Genomic DNA, 16,889 nt, shown 5'->3' on the forward strand with positions numbered 1-16,889 from the left:
TTGTGGCATCCAAAACAACTTGAAGTCAGATGCCAGCAATTTTAACCTCTTTCTTTGCTGGTACTGGAGACGGGCTGGATATCCTTTGCCTGCTACTCTTCAGTAACGTCCTGGGACCGGTGCTCAGAGAGCAACTCCATTCGTTTGAAAGGTGTTGCCAACCCAGTGGACATATAGATAGATAGGTAGATAGATAGATAGATAAATGTAAGTGCAGAGAAGACTCAGAGTTACTTTATTTGTTGGTTGATAAGTATGGCTTTCTTCATCAAAATATAATAGAAAAAACAGCTTATAACTGGTGGTATGTGCTTTCAGGCTTTTGTATCTTCCATCCAATGGGAAAGGGGAAAGGGATGATATCCGAGGTAGGTGGGGTCTTTGATTATGCCAGCTGCTTTACTGAGGGAGTGACAAGTATAAACAGAGTACATGGAGGGGAGGCTGTTTCCTGTGTGTGCTGAGCTTTGCCCAGAACTCTCTGCAGTTTCTTGCGGTCACATGCAGATCAGATGGATAACGGCTTGGTATGACAACTGCTCTGCATGTAACCACAAGACGCTGCAGAGTGTTCTGGACACAGCCCAACAAGTCACAGGAGCCAGCCTTCCTTCGATATAGACTCTGTCTATGCTTCTTGCTGACTTCAGGAAAGCAGCCAGCATAATTAAAAAGCCCACCCACCCTGCATATTCTCACCTCCCCTCTCCCATCAGGCAGGAGATACAAAAGCCTGAAATCACATACCACCAGGCTCACGGACAGCTTCCATGCCAATGTTATCAGACTCTTGTACCATAAGGTGTACTCTTGTCCTCACAATCTACCTCATTATGATCTTGAACTGCACTCTCACTGTAGCTTTTTACACTTTATTCCACATGGTTATTAATACTTTATTCTTGCTTAATGCACTGTGCAATGATTTGATCTGTATAGACAGTGTGCAGGACAAGCTTTTCACTGTATCTTGGTACATGTGACAATAATGAACCAATACCTATAATGACTTAAATATTTTTACTGTTTATAATGTCTCTGAGGTGGTTGGTATATAACATCAGGAGCCATGGTTTCGGGATATTAGCATGGATTGAGAATTAGTTATTGATCATAAGTATATAAATTAGGAATTAATGACCTCTCTTCAGGCTGGCAAGTTCTGACTAATGGAGGGGAAGGAACAGTGCTTTGGACTTCAGCCATTTGCAGTTTAAATCACTGGCCTGGGCAAGGAGATTTTGCATAATATATGTAAGTTGTCTAATGATAAATGTTAGGTAAGAAAGTAAACTGTATGGAATATGCCAAATTAGCTACAAAGAAATACAGATGACTTACATGATTGAGAAAATGAATTGTTACTTGAGAAGATGTAATTATCCACCTCAGGAGAAAATTGGAAAAAACAAATTTAAGAGAAAGCAGTTAGAAGAAATAAAAATCAGTAAGATCTTCAGTTATTCAGAAGGATTTGAATTTTTTTTATAATCAAAGAAAGCCTACATGAACATAAGAGCAAACAATTAGGAAGGCAAATAGAACATAGCTTTTACTGATTTCTTTCTGCTTTTACACAGGTCTTTGGTGTGGCTATATTTCAACAACTCTGCACAGTCCTTTCACCTTTGAAGAAAAGTAGTGAAAATTTGTTGCATTGATTCCCTGATGCAAGAGGTCTGTCCTGTAGGAAAAGTTACACAGCATGACTGTAATGGGAAGAAAAGTGAGTACTAGTCTCCTGAAACAAAGATTCTTGGAGGTCTGACCGGGAAAATGCAAGTGGTAATTTCCTTTGCCCGAAGTAGAACTGAGATACAAGCTCAGAATGAGGGTTCGATCATTTAGTTCTGACAAAAGGAGTAATTTCTCCACAAGGATACAGTTAATCAATCAATATGTACATTCAAAATTGAGATAGATGGGGTTTTAAGCTCCAAATGGATCATTGGCCAAGTTATGATTCATTTAAGTACACTGTTAGGATGCAGATGACAATGAGATAGTCAACAGAAGCCCAATTAAGTCAAGGATGAGCATTTCTAAATTTTAGATGGCCAGAGTACAGTGCTCATACAGTGTAATACTTGTGGAATAAAACATTGACCGTCTGTCTAAGAGCAAAATGGTGTTCAGCTCTTCTGAGAGGCTGGCATGGCCATTTTATTATTGCAGAAATGGCGGATGGAGATACACATTATACGGACATCAAATACATAATTGATAACCAAACAGTAGAATTTCAAATAATCTGCTCTCAACAAATCCTACCACTTATTGGGGTGCAATGCCAACCACTGAAACATTTTCTTTACTGGAGATTTTGGTTGGGAACAATGGTTCAGTACCACATTATACATCAGGACCAATAACCAAAATGCTGTTGCCTTTTAAAATAAAAGAGTACTTTTTCCTATACAGCATTACCATATTATTTCATTCAACACACATCAAAGTTGCTGGTGAACGCAGCAGGCCAAGCAGCATCTATAGGAAGAGGCGCAGTCGACGTTTCAGGCCGAGACCCTTCGTCAGGACTAACTGAAGGAAGAGTGAGTAAGGGATTTGAAAGCTGGAGGGGGAGGGGGAGATGCAAAATGATAGGAGAAGACAGGAGGGGGAGGGATAGAGCCGAGAGCTGGACAGGTGATAGGCAAAAGGGGATACGAGAGGATCATGGGACAGGAGGTCCGGGAAGAAAGACGGGGGGGGGTGACCCAGAGGATGGGCAAGAGGTATATTCAGAGGGACAGAGGGAGAAAAAGGAGAGTGAGAGAAAGAATGTGTGCATAAAAATGAGTAACAGATGGGGTACGAGGGGGAGGTGGGGCCTAGCGGAAGTTAGAGAAGTCAATGTTCATGCCATCAGGTTGGAGGCTACCCAGACGGAATATAAGGTGTTGTTCCTCCAACCTGAGTGTGGCTTCATCTTTACAGTAGAGGAGGCCGTGGATAGACATGTCAGAATGGGAATGGGATGTGGAATTAAAATGTGTGGCCACTGGGAGATCCTGCTTTCTCTGGCGGACAGAGCGTAGATGTTCAGCAAAGCGGTCTCCCAGTCTGCGTCGGGTCTCACCAATATATAAAAGGCCACATCGGGAGCACCGGACGCAGTATATCACCCCAGTCGACTCACAGGTGAAGTGATGCCTCACCTGGAAGGACTGTTTGGGGCCCTGAATGGTGGTAAGGGAGGAAGTGTAAGGGCATGTGTAGCGCTTGTTCCGCTTACACGGATAAGTGCCAGGAGGGAGATCAGTGGGGAGGGATGGGGGGGACGAATGGACAAGGGAGTTGTGTAGGGAGCGATCCCTGTGGAATGCAGAGAGAGGGGGGGAGGGAAAGATGTGCTTAGTGGTGGGATCCCGTTGGAGGTGGCGGAAGTTACGGAGAATAATATGTTGGACCCGGAGGCTGGTGGGGTGGTAGGTGAGGACCAGGGGAACCCTATTCCTAGTGGGGTGGTGGGAGGATGGAGTGAGAGCAGATGTACGTGAAATGGGGGAGATACGTTTAAGAGCAGAGTTGATAGTGGAGGAAGGGAAGCCCCTTTCTTTAAAAAATGAAGACATCTCCCTCGTCCTAGAATGAAAAGCCTCATCCTGAGAGCAGATGCGGCGGAGACGGAGGAATTGCGAGAAGGGGATGGCGTTTTTGCAAGAGACAGGGTGAGAAGAGGAATAGTCCAGATAGCTGTGAGAGTCAGTAGGCTTATAGTAGACATCAGTGGATAATGTCGACTGCGCCTCTTCCTATAGATGCTGCTTGGCCTGCTGCGTTCACCAGCAACTTTGATGTGTGTTGCTTGTATTTCCAGCATCTGCAGAATTCCTGTTGTTTGCATATTATTTCATTGTTTGGTATCAAACACAAATTCAGTGCATACAATATTATTTACAGAATTTATTAAATTTCATCCACGTGTATAACTCATATCAATTGAAACATGCTACATTTTGAAGCTATATATTTGGAATATACCAAGTTTGCAACAAAACGAGGTAACTAATGATCCATCACTGAAATAGAACAGCGTAGAAAATTAATAAGTGATCTGCTTTAAACCAAAATTCCTTTAAGTAACAATAAGATTGCCAAGTGGATTCCATTCCTCAGTCAGCCATTTTACTTGTATGAAAGTTTACAATTTAGGTCATGGAATACTGCAGCAAGTACAAACTGCAGAGTATTTTTAAAAAAATATTTCTTGTGACAGTGAATTAGCCAGTTGTGATTGATTCTGTACTCTCAGTGAAGGAAAAAATTGTTAGAGGGCATTTTCCTGACGTTTAAGATAAAGGAATCTTTCAATACTACAGCACACACCTTGAAAATGAAGATAATGTAACTTGATTACTTTCTACCATTGTATCATCTAAAATCAAAACACACAAAGAGCACACAGCTTCAATGGACTCTAATATTTTAACTTCCACAATCTTAAAATTTGCAGCTTCAAGAAAGCAAATTGCTAAAAGCTGAAACATGCCAATCAATCATTTTCTGACAGTCACTAAACCAAAAAAAATTGCATTCACAGGTGCAGGTCTTTTTACACTTGAACTAATAATTTCCTGGTGCAGGCAAAAGAAAACAAAGTCTTTAAATTGGATCTAACAGCCTTCCTTCTACCACTATTTGCACATCCACCAGCATTACCAGCATATGTGCGCACACAGATAAATTAATGAAACACCATCCTATCTCTTGCATATGCATTTTTAAATTTAAGTTAATTAATTTCTGCTTCTCTAATCTTAGATTTTTATTCCCTTTCTTTCACTTCTCCATCTGGTCTCATTTTAGCCCAGATGGTAAAACCACCTGGATCTCTGCACAACTGCTTTCAAAAAAAAAATCATTTAATACAAGCACACTTTCCGCATGGGTCGCTCTCCTTGCCCCAGGTGAAGTAGTAGCTCAGCCAAGAACAAATAAACCTCATCCACTGAGTACAGCTGTTTACGGAAAAGAATATCCAACAAGTCAACATTTCAGAATATTTAAGTTATTGGTGTGCATACTCAATGTAATGATTCAGCCTGGTAATTATAGCGATAAATTCAGAAAGGGTTTTTAGCTTTTTAAAATCAAGAATCATCAACTAGGAGTTTAAATCACAAGCATTGGCTCACGCGGAATAAAATGACTACTGTATAAAGGCACAAGCTCTAAGGCCACACTCTGTTAATAAATTTTCATTCAGATTTATCCCGACTGAAATTTAAAGATTTTAATTTGAACAAAGAAATGAACTTTGTCGCTGCTATTAGGAACCCTGATACAATGAAAAGCTGAGCTTGAATGTTATGTGCATTTCCTACAAGTAGCCACCATCTAAATAAGGAAAACATCAACAAACTGAGGAAGAGAAGTTGCAGATCATCTCCTCTGACATCTGTCCAGTACTATAGCTGGAAAGATAGCCATTCATAGTACCGCATCTAATCAGAGGTCCTTTAGCAATCAGTAAAGCGAAACACTGAAAACTCCAGTGGCTTCTTTACCAAATACTAAAAAATACTCTCTTTAGTGAAAATAGCGATCTTAAGATTGGAAAAACTATGCTACACCCAGCTTCAGATTGCAAACTGAAACTAAATGCAAGTTTTAAAATATTTTCAAACACATGTTTGATCAATATTTCATCAGATTTGCTCATATGCGAAACAACTTCTATTCTGTGCAACACTGAGAAATTGGTCCACAAATTGTTCCATCTTTGAAATGGAGTGTTAAACCTAACTCGTGGTTGTTCTGTGAGGCGGACATGAAACATTCCATGATATGATTCGAAGAGCAAGATACAAGTCATTATTTATTTCATAACTCTAAAATAGGTCACCTAACCTTCCTATCTGAAATGCTGTCACATATTTGCCCAGATTAAAATACCAAGACTATTCATTTAGGGTTGCTCCAACAATATGAAAAGTTCTATAATTTACACAACATCTTTCCTTCTACAATACGATGGTCTTTAAGAACTACATCGGATTTGTGCACCAATTCTAAACTGTTAATGTCTACAAGCAAAACTGTCACACTTTAACGTACCTTGGCTCTACTCCAAAAACACCCCTAGGGCATTTCGGTCACAGTATGATTGACAGTCTTCAGACATTATTCTCTTCACTCTGCCAAAAAAGAACATGTAACAACATTAATCTGAATAATACACTCATAACCCAATCCCTTACATAAACTGCAAACTGCTCAATTTAACTAGAGCAGTATAATTATTGTGCTTACGTCTTTGGTCTAAGCTCCAAATAAATTGTATAGAATTATACTTCCTATTATACTACTTAGTAAATTAAAGCATTGAAATTAATTTGAGGAAGAACTGGTTGGGTCTCCATACTATGACAGAAGTTTGCCTCAGTTGAGCCAAAAACTGAACATATTGAGGCCACTGTGCATTCAACTCTTGTCTGAAATCCAGTCACATAATGATAAGCAAGACAGGAGTTTCCGCCCCACTAACCTTTTGGGTCATGGATCCCAAATGTGGATGAAGCCCAGAATTGTTAAAAAATGATATTCCCCAATTTAAGTCTCTGAAGCATAACAGAATGTGTACATTAGTGAATTTATCTAACATTTCTTCATAGGCCAGAATATCTTTCTAAAGATTCAGCTCCTAAAATTGATGTGGTCGAACTGGAACCTCCCTTTGCAGCAGCGTATCAATGACACCATATACCCTACTTTAGTCACTTCAAATATATTTGGAGTTGCAAACTATGACCTAGATTTAGTAGCTGTAAAATTATAGTGAGTAACTATAATTATAGTGAGTAAACTAAAATTATAGCGAGTATGCTTATGTGTTGATACGCAATTTCTGCCATATTATGCTAACCTATCTTCGTGCCCAGATTATTCTCCTTTCTCCCTTCTTAAGGAACATAAAATCCTTTGCTTCCCAAAGCAATGAAATAGTTCTGGAAATGGGGGCATTTACAACATGTTCTCATCTTTGGCTGTTCTTTTGTATAAAACCCTGGATTGGAAAACACCAGGTCTGGGAATCTGTCACCCTTTACTGTCACTATGTTCTTTATTTCTTTTTATTTATTGAGATACAGGTGTCCCCCGCTTTTCGAACGTTCACTTTACGAAACCTCACTGCTAGGAAAGTCCTACATTAGTCACCTGTTTTCACTAACAGAAGGTGTTTTCACTGTTACAACAAAAGGCAGAGCGCACCCAGAGCAGCCAAGCTCCTCCCCCGGAACTGCATTCTAGCCGGCATTGCTTAAACACGTGCCTGTGAGCAGCCGATAGCAAGACGACTTCTAAGGTATCGGAAAAGCCTGAAAGAGCTCATAAGGGTGTTACGCTTAGCGTAAAACTAGATATAATTAGCATTTCGATTGTGGTGAACGAAGCAAGGACAAAGTGAGTTTGGCTTGCGGAAGTTGACAAAGATGATGTTGAAGAGGTTTTGGCATCCCATGACCAAGACCTGATAGATGAAGAGCTGATGCAATTGGAAGAGGAAAGGATAACAATCAAAACTGAAATGCAGTAGCGAACGGACCGAAAGTGAAGTCGTCCAGGAACTGAACGTGAAGCAACTGCGTGAGATTTTCGTTGCAATGATTGCAGAAGAGTACGACTTTAATTTTGAAAGGGAACGTCAGTTTAGGGCATATTTGCAGGATGGTTTGAGTGCTTACAAAGAACTGTATGATAGAAAAATGCGCGAGGCTCTGCAGTCAAGCATATTGTCGTTTCTCAAGCCTTCCACATCAGCCACAGCAGACGATGAACCTCGACCTTCGACACTGAGGCAGGCAGACATAGAAGATGACGATCTGCCTGCCCTGATAGAAACAGACGACGATGAGATGACACCCCAGTGTCCCACCACCCCAACCCCGGGGCCACGGACAGATACATTGCCACGGAGAATGCAGCAGTAGCCGGGACGCACCCAGCACATCTTTAAGAAAAAAGCTGAAATAAACAAGCTAATTAATTAGGTGCCGCCTGGCACATAAATGTCAGCCCAGATCAGAAGCGATTCGCTTGTTTATTTCAGCTTTTTTCTTAAAGATGTGCTGGGTGCGTCCCGGCCACCGCTGTACCGCTGCATGCTTTGCGGATCGGTATCAGTTTGCTGCCTGGAGGGTGGGGACCACTGCACCACCCCAGCCTCCGACGACTCAGCCTAACACACGATCATCAGTGTGCTCGGCACTGTCTTCCCAATTCCAGTAAGTGATACTACACTGTACATACATTATTTCTACTTTATATAGGCTGTGTATTTTTATGCGTTATTTGGTATGATTTGGCAGCTTCATAGCTTAAAGGTTACTGGAGAGAGTGTTTTTGCCGAGAGCGCTTGCGTGAGATTTTCGCTATGGAGAACAGAGTGGCAATGATTGTAGAGAAGTATTTCTACTTTATATAGGCTGTGTATTTATCATATCGTTCCTGCTTTTACTACATGTTACTGTTAAGTTAGGTTTAATGTGTTATTTGGCATGATTTGGTAGGTTATTTATGGGTCTGTGAACGCTCACAAATGTTTCCCATATAAATATATGGTAACTGCTTCTTTACTTTACGACATTCCGGCTTACGAACCGTTTCACAGGAATGCTGTACCTTCGGACGGCAGGGGAAACCTGTGCAGCACGAAGTAGGCCCTTCTAGTCCTTCGAGCCATGCTGCCCAACAATCTGCCAATTTAATCCTCGTCTAATCACAGGACAATTTACAAGGACCAATTAACCTACCAGCGGTAGGTCTTTAGTTTGAGGGAGGAAACCCAACTGGTCACAGGAAAGCGTACAAGTTCCTGGGTGGCAGGAATTGAGCCTGGGCTGCCTGTACTGTGCTAACCACTACACTATCATGCTACCCCAAATTCCTCAATTCTCTCAGGCTAATCTTTGCAAATGTTCATCCCAGACTCAATACTAGTCTACTTGGGATGTCCTGCATGCATCCTCTTTCTTGGTTAGAAAAACTGATGCAAAATACTTACTGTCTGCTATTTCTTGATTTTCATTGGCAATATTATCCTTTTGTTTTCAATCCACCTAGGCAAATGTGACCACTTTCTCCGGGTGCAATTTAAAGTATTGCGTTTGATATCAATCACAAACTCCTTTCTCTATTCTGTTTTGCAGTTTAGCCTCATTGAAGTTGTTTTGCTTGTAATTTCCAGGATCTGTGCTAGTTTGTACATTTTTACATCCGTTCTCTCTCTTTTTGGTCAGTATTGGTCAATACTGACCAGCACTCCCAAGTGAAAGCTGGTTTGGTAACAAAATTATTTTTATTCTGAAAACATCTGTCACTACCATTAGCAGATCTGCCCAGTCTTAACTAGATCTAGAACCTGTCTCAGATTTCTCCCTTTCAAACATGGCATTGAACTGGAATATAGTGGTCTGATAGTAGGATATGTACCACCCAAATTATAACCCCTGCAATAAAAGTTACAGCTATTCTTCATCAGTTCAGTGTTGTGTCCTAATTTATTTAACTTCCAATGACCTTAAGATTTTGATGCAAGGCCAAGAAAGTTGCAAGAGTAAATCTGAGATGCATTATCAAGTCATTTATGAAGTGTTAACTGTGAAAAAAATATCCAAAGAACTCCCAACGGTGAGTGATTCCACTAGGCATTTATGGTCTTCATAAATCTCCAAGTTTTCTTTTAAAGTATATGCCAAAAATCCAACGTGTATTTACTGCACAATCTATCCAAGTAACTGAAGCACACTATTGCCAAGAAACTGAATGTTTTTCTTAAAAATGCATGATCTGTGTAAAATTTATAATTCTGCACAAAGTAAATCATGCTAGATATCATTTCTTGGTCAACTGGTGACCATTGGGGAATTAGCACAAGCACTTCTGGGCTCGATTCCACACTGCACAGCTGACGTTTGCCCAGAGTCAGTTGCATCATTGAATATGTTAATCAATGTGCTAGGCTGTGTTTGCAAATACCAACATAAGTGGGCCTTTGAAGGTGTGAGTTTCCCCATTCACAGTAAAACAAGGAGCAAATCCTATTGCAATCAGCAAAAAATATTGCAAATTAAAGGAGACAATGATGTTTTGCCCATAGCCTCCGTCAAACCCAATTTTCTGTACTCCACGTGTCCATAGCATCACAGGCAAAGATGACAATATGTATTCACTGTGCACTCCTGTACAAAATTCAGTGAGATTATTCAGGGACTAGTTGTCTTGCGAGCCACTGGTCCAGATCATTGTACAAGGGATGTCCAAGTCCACAGGGGAGTATTGTGTCACCTCCTAACTTCCAACCAATCCCACCTATTTTCCCTTCACCTTCATAATACACTTTTTTTGTTGCTATACTGTGGCTGCAATGGAGATAGTCCTTCAAGAAGTGAATATGATACAGTAGCTGTGAGCTCTGTAGGCAGTTACTGTGCGCAAGATGGGCCCTCTGCATCCAGCTGCGGCTAATGCGAAAAGAGTGGGACCTCAAGCAGAGACTGTGAATAGCAGGCCCATTGCAGCAAAACCCGGCCCATAAACCAGAATGGTACTCCTTTCTTTAATGTGTTCTCTCATCCGGCATGAGTAAATACAGGTATTCAGTTTCTTCAAAGCACACACTTTACTGATGAATACTTGCTTTCTAAAGTTACGTCTCAGTAGAAATGCTTCCAAAGTATGCAAAGACGTATTAAAGAATCTACTAAACCTCTTCGCTAAATTGTATCCTTGAAATTTCAGCCCAATAGCTTCTGCAATACAGGTTCTGTTTTCTATTGGATCACAAAGACATCTGGAATATTGCTTTAAACTGTTCTTTTTGACAGCTACACTATTGTCTAGTATCTCTTTAAAAACTTCAGACACGTTAACTCAAGCTTTCTAGTACAATCAACTCCAGTGTCCCAAACAACATCAACAGAATCACTGAAATAGGTCCACAGTGGATGCCATCTCCCTGGCCCTATACTCATCTCTAAAGTATCTGGACAGTAACGACATCTACGCTAGACTAGTGTTAATGACTACAGCTCCACCTTGAATAGTATAACTGCAAACTCCTAGATGTGGGACTCAACACCTCCCTTTGCAACTGGCTCTGTGATTTCCTGATCAACAGACCACAATCATTAAGAATAAACAGCAACATCACCATGATTATCCTTGACAGTGTCTCAGAAGGTTATGTCCTTAGCCCCCTATCCCTGTGTACCCCTGAATATGTGGGCAGATTCTGCTCTATCTCCATCTACAAGTTCGCAGGTGACACCAATGTAATGGGCCAAGTCTCAAACAGCACCTTGTGGCACTTGTCTGAAACCAGTGTGAGAATGAAACAAGAGATGACATACCTGCCAAAGAACTAAGATTATTTCCATGTTCGAATAGCCGCCGACTTAACCTCAGCCTCAGATCAACTGCTGACAAAATGGGTCATCTTCAGCTGATTAGTCAAACAGGCTCCCAGATGACCTCCCTCATTCTACATTCCATAAAAACGGGTGCCCTGCAAGTCTCCGCTGCTTTCGTCTGAACACACACCAAATCCCATCCAATCCCTATGCCTGATGATCTGCATTGGATTCCAGTTAAGCAATGCTTTAAATTTTAAATACATTGACAGTTTTTAAAATTCCTCTTTGTGGCTTTAACTTTCTAATCTCCTCCAGCCCCATTACACTGAAAGAGCATGCTCCTCCATTTCTGGCCTCTTGAACTCCACTCCAACTACATTTAACTGTTAAGATCAAAGGCTTCAAGATTCTTTTCTCAGACTTTTCCATGACTTTATCTCTCATCTCATTTAAAACTTACCCACTGACCATCATTTTGGCATTCTGCTTGTCAGATTTTGTTTGAGAGAGACCCTGGGATGCACCCAAAGATCCTGCTGTAATGAAGACACTTTAAAAATGGAAGTTGCTGCCATAACTTAAGGTAGGATAGAAGTTGCAGTGGAACAGACCGCTTTGCAATAGCCTATGTCAACTGCTGCTCGGTGGTAGCATCCTCACTGATACAGCAAGGACAAGCCCCAGTTCAGAGATGCAAACAGGATTTCTGGGCTGACATGCCAAGGAACAAAAGACCATCAGAGATGCATTCTTTTGTGCAAAATGTTAAACTGACAACTCATCTAATTCCCTTGGAGGGGATGTAAAACAAAGGGAGCATGGTGCTACTTTGAAGGTTTCTAATATTCTCCTCAGCTTGCTCAACCAACTTCACGATAACCCCTTACCTTGTCAAAAGGATATGCTGATCTGATAATGCAGAAATTGGAAACAGTGACAATATCCTGTATCAGTGACTATGCTTTGCCAGCTTTGATGAGGCTCAGTGTCCTTGCTCAGAAAGTCCCACTGCATGGTATCTGATTCTGGGTTCTCTTCAGGTTTAACATCATCTATTGTTCTCACTCAGGACCTACTTTCAGACCGTAACCCCTCCTCCCTTCACTTCATCCCAGACTCTACCCGTTCCCTTCACCCATCTGCAAACCAAACGCTTCCCACATCTGCATCACCCTCTCCCCAAACAAAAAATACACAACCTCAACCCCTAATATTCCAAATTCCATAACTAATACCCTGGCGTCACCACTCTGCAGACATTCATCACCCTCATTCCCTGCCCCCTTCCCCATCTGTTCCCATGACCTACCATAGCATATGCAGAAGAAAGGCATTTTTACATGTTAAGCATTTAAGGTCTGATCTTTTGCAGACAAAGTGCACGAGAATTTGCAGTGGCCCATTCTCGCAAAAACGTCAGCTGGGCTTGTCACATGTTTAACAGCCCATTTCAGGCAACAAATAAATCCAAGAATGATATGACCACAGCATTACTTTTAACATTAGTTAATGCTTTATATCTTTGGTATTTTTATGTTAGAAAATAATTTGAAACAATTCCATTGTCTATTGCTTTAGGTGATGAAACAGCATTTTAGATTAAAGACTTTAATTTCAAAGACTAATCTTCTGCTTGTAGGGAGTCTGAATCGAATCTTTGCAAATAGCTGTGTCCAAATTCACAGTAAAATGAATCAACCATTATTGAATGCATTATTGACTTTTTACACTAGTTTTGAATACAAAATTAAAATAATCAAAAGCAATGGCAAACTCTTGATTATATTCGTTGCCAACATTAATCGAACCAAAAGATGATTATGGGTTAACCTACTTCACATACAAAATAAAACCTATATACTATATAAAAGGTCTCTTTTAGCATTGCATTAGGATTAAGCGAGTAAATATACACAAGAGAAATAGACTGAGGCCATTTTACAGGTGTGGTCTTCTGCTGCTATAGTCCATCCACTTCAAGGTTCGATGCTCTTCTACACACCACTGTATAACATATGATTACTTGAGTTACTGTTGCCTTCCTACAAGCTTGAACCAGTCTAGCCATTGTCCTCTGACCTCTCTAATTATCAAGGCATTTTCGCCATAGAACTGTTGCTCACTGAACAATTTTCTTTCTTCACACCATTCTCTGTAAACTCTAGAGACTGTTGTGCATGAAAATCCCAGGAGATCAGCAGTTTCTGAGATACTCAAACCACCCCATCTGGCATCAACAATCATTCCATGGTAAAAGTCACTTAAAGCACAACAATAACAATCTTTCAACCATATGTGTATGATTTTATGCATCAAGTTGCAGCTAAATGATTAGCTAATTAGATATTTGCATTAACAAGGTGTACAAGCGTATCTAAAAGGGACTGTTGAGTGTTCATGTCCACAAAAGACATTTGGAAGGAGTTGTCTGCTGGTGATGGAGTCACATGGAGAGGATTGGGATTGAAGCAAAGGACTGAGACTATCAGTGGGAATTGCTCTCAGGTAGGAAGGGCGTGGAGATGGCAGGAAGCAATGGAGATTTAGAGTGTTGTGTGCAGTTTTGGTCACCTACCTACAGGAAAGATGTAAATAAGGTTGAAAGAGTACAGAAAAAATTTACAAAGATGTTGCCAGGACTGCAGGACATGAGTTATAAGGAAAGCTTGAACAAGATAGGACTTTATTCCTTGGAACGTAGAAGATTGAGAGGAGATTTGATAGAGGTATATTAAATTATGAGGGTATAGATAGGGTAAATGCAAGCAGGCCTGTTCCACTAAGGATGGGCGGGACTATGAGAGGTCATGGGTTAAGGTTGAAGGTGAAAAGTTTAAGGGGAACATGAGGGGGAACTTCTTCAATCAGAGGGCTGCGAGTGTGGAATGAGCTGCCCACACAAGTAGTGTATGTGAGCTCAATTTCAATGTTTAAGAGAAGTTTGGATAGGTACAATGAAGGTGGGGGTATGGAGGGTTATGATATCAGTGCAGGCCAATGGGTGCAGGCAGTTTAAATGGATTGTCATGGAAGAGAGGGGCTGAAGGGCCCGTTTCTGTGCTGTTCTTTATGTCTCCAAGATGAAAGGTTGCTGCTTAAACTGGAAAAGATGGTAATAGATGGTTCAACTGGATTCAAGATATTTTATGTGATAGCACTCTATGACTAAGATAAAAGTTGGGTGGGAACAACATTCTCTAAGGAGCACGAGATAGAGAATGGGACTCCACACGGAACTGTGTATAGCCCACTCCTTTTTAATATTATGATTCATGATATTTTCTTAAGTGTTGGCTCAGACATTTCCAAATGGTTATTTGCTGATGATGGTGCAGTGTGGAAAAGAAACAACCATATAAATTACATAGTTAGGAAAATGCAGGCAGCTATTAATGAAGTACAGGAATGGGGATGTTGGTGGGGATTTAAGTTTTCTGTTGAAAGACTCAAGTTAGTGGTTTTTCTAACTGGAACATTACACCCACAATTGCTCTCCAGTTACATGGTAAATTTCCTAAACAAGAAAGAGTGGTAAAGTTTGTAGGTATGTGGATGAACACAAGGCTAACATCAAACAGTAGCATATACTGTTTGAATGCAGTTCCTATGAAGCACAAAAGAAATATCCAACTGCTAAAATGAGACCTTTGGGACAGACACAGTTTAACATGGAAAGTTTGGCAGGATATCACTGCCATCGTCATGTATAATAGTGTGTATTTGACTTTTTGTAAAGTATTAGACTTTTTGATATTATTTGTGGATTTCCCTTGGGAGGGAGCAAATTTAGTGGGATACGTCTCATCTCTTTGCTCCACATTCCAACTCAGTACGTGGAGGTAATGCACCTTATGTTGGTCTGCCAACCACTATTAAACTTTACAAGAAGAACATCTTCATGAAAAACATATTAGGTTCAACAAGTTCTTTTCAGAAATGGTGCATTTTCCCCCGGTAGCTGGCTCCTGTCACAGGCAGGTGAACATTACTCGATTTTCTATACAGCTGATGGTGATTTCATGCCCATTAGAATGTGGTTTGTAGCCTTCACCAAAAGAGTCAAGACTAAACTAAATCGGATTTTGTCTACCAACAGCCCTCTGTTAAGAGAACATACTATTTGTGTACTTATCTCATTTTGGCCTTTATTCAGTTGATACTTCCTGCAAAATCTGAATAATTCAACAACCTTCTGAGAATACAAACCATGTTACTGATTTCTCAGTGTAAACATAAATAATTTCATATTGTAACTACTTAAGAAATATGTCATACTGTTGTGTTCACTTAGAATACATTACTGAAATAACAGAATGCTCAGTTCCAACCTCCTCGTTTGAGCCTCAGTTGTATACATTGGGCTCTCTTCCTGTAACTCCCAACTACTTTTGTGACAAACATGTTAAACTATAACAAGTTTTGCTTTTGAAACTTTGAGAGGAAAAACTTCACTTTGTCTTCTTTTGAAACATGTTTTTGATACTATACATAAAAGGGACTAATTCAAAGTTAAAACAACAGAAAATCTGCAGATGCTGGAAATCCAAGCTACACAACACAAAATGCTGGAGGAACTCAGCAGGCCAGGCAGCACCTATGGAAAACAATACAGTTGGTGTTTTGGGTGGAGACCCTTCAGCAGGACTGGAGGGAAAAAAATGAGGAGTAGATTTAAAAGTGCGGGGGGGCGGGGGGAGAAGAGGGAGAAAAACAAAGTGATAGTTGAAACCAGGAGGGATGAAGTAAGAGTTGGGAAACTGGTGAAAGAAATACAGGGCTGGAGAAGGGAGATCGAACAGGAGAGGACAGAAGGCCATGGAAGAAAAAGTGGGAGGAGCACCAGAGGGAGGTGATGGGCATGTAAGGAGACAAGGTGAGAGAGGGAAAAGGGAATGGAGAATGGTAAAGGGGGAAGACAATACTGGAAGCTTAAGAAATCGACGTTCATGCCATCAGGTTGGAGGCTACCCAGATGGGAACAACATCTTGTATTCCATCTGGGTAGCCTCCAACCTGATGGCATGAACATTGATTTCTCGAATTTCCGGTAATGACCCTCCCCCCCTCACCATTCCCCATCACCTTTTTCCTCTCAGTTTATCTGCTTGCCTGCCCATCACCTTCCTCCGGTGCTCCTCCCACCACCCCCCTTTCTTTCTTCCATGGCCATCTGTCCTCTCATGTTCGATTCCCCCTTCTCCAGCCCTGTTTCTCTCTCACCAATCAACGTCCCAGCTCTCAACTTCATCCACAACCCCCTGCCCTTCCTGGTTTCACCTATAACCTTGTGTTTCTCCCTCCCCCCACCTTAAATCTACTCCTCACTTCTTTTTCCTCCAGTCCTGCCAAAGGGTTTTGGCCTGATATGTTAACTATTATCTTTTCCATAGCTGCTGTCTGGCCTGCTGAGTTCTTCCAGCATTGTGTGTGTGTTGCTTGGATTCCCAGCATCTGTACATTTTGTCTTGTTTGTGGGGAAAAAAAAACTTCAGCTTCTTCATTCACAGCTCCATCCATATATTTCTAATAGTT

At 40.9% G+C, this 16,889-nt stretch overlaps 1 protein-coding gene across 9 annotated transcripts in view; it reads right to left on the bottom strand.

Annotated features, from left to right (window-relative positions):
* ncoa2 (nuclear receptor coactivator 2) overlaps positions 1 to 16,889 on the bottom strand; it is a 352,079-nt gene that overhangs the window by 220,003 nt on the left and 115,187 nt on the right. For 8 of the 9 annotated variants that reach the window (XM_063064795.1, XM_063064830.1, XM_063064835.1 and 5 more), the window contains exon 2: positions 6,061 to 6,140. The exons of the other annotated variant lie outside the window; for it this stretch is intronic. The gene's annotated coding sequence lies outside the window, so the exon portion shown is untranslated. The remainder of the gene's footprint in view (positions 1 to 6,060; positions 6,141 to 16,889) is intronic. 9 annotated transcript variants of the gene reach the window in all.

Source organism: Mobula hypostoma, chromosome 1 (assembly GCF_963921235.1).
Source record: "Mobula hypostoma chromosome 1, sMobHyp1.1, whole genome shotgun sequence".
Classification (NCBI taxonomy): domain Eukaryota; kingdom Metazoa; phylum Chordata; class Chondrichthyes; order Myliobatiformes; family Myliobatidae; genus Mobula; species Mobula hypostoma.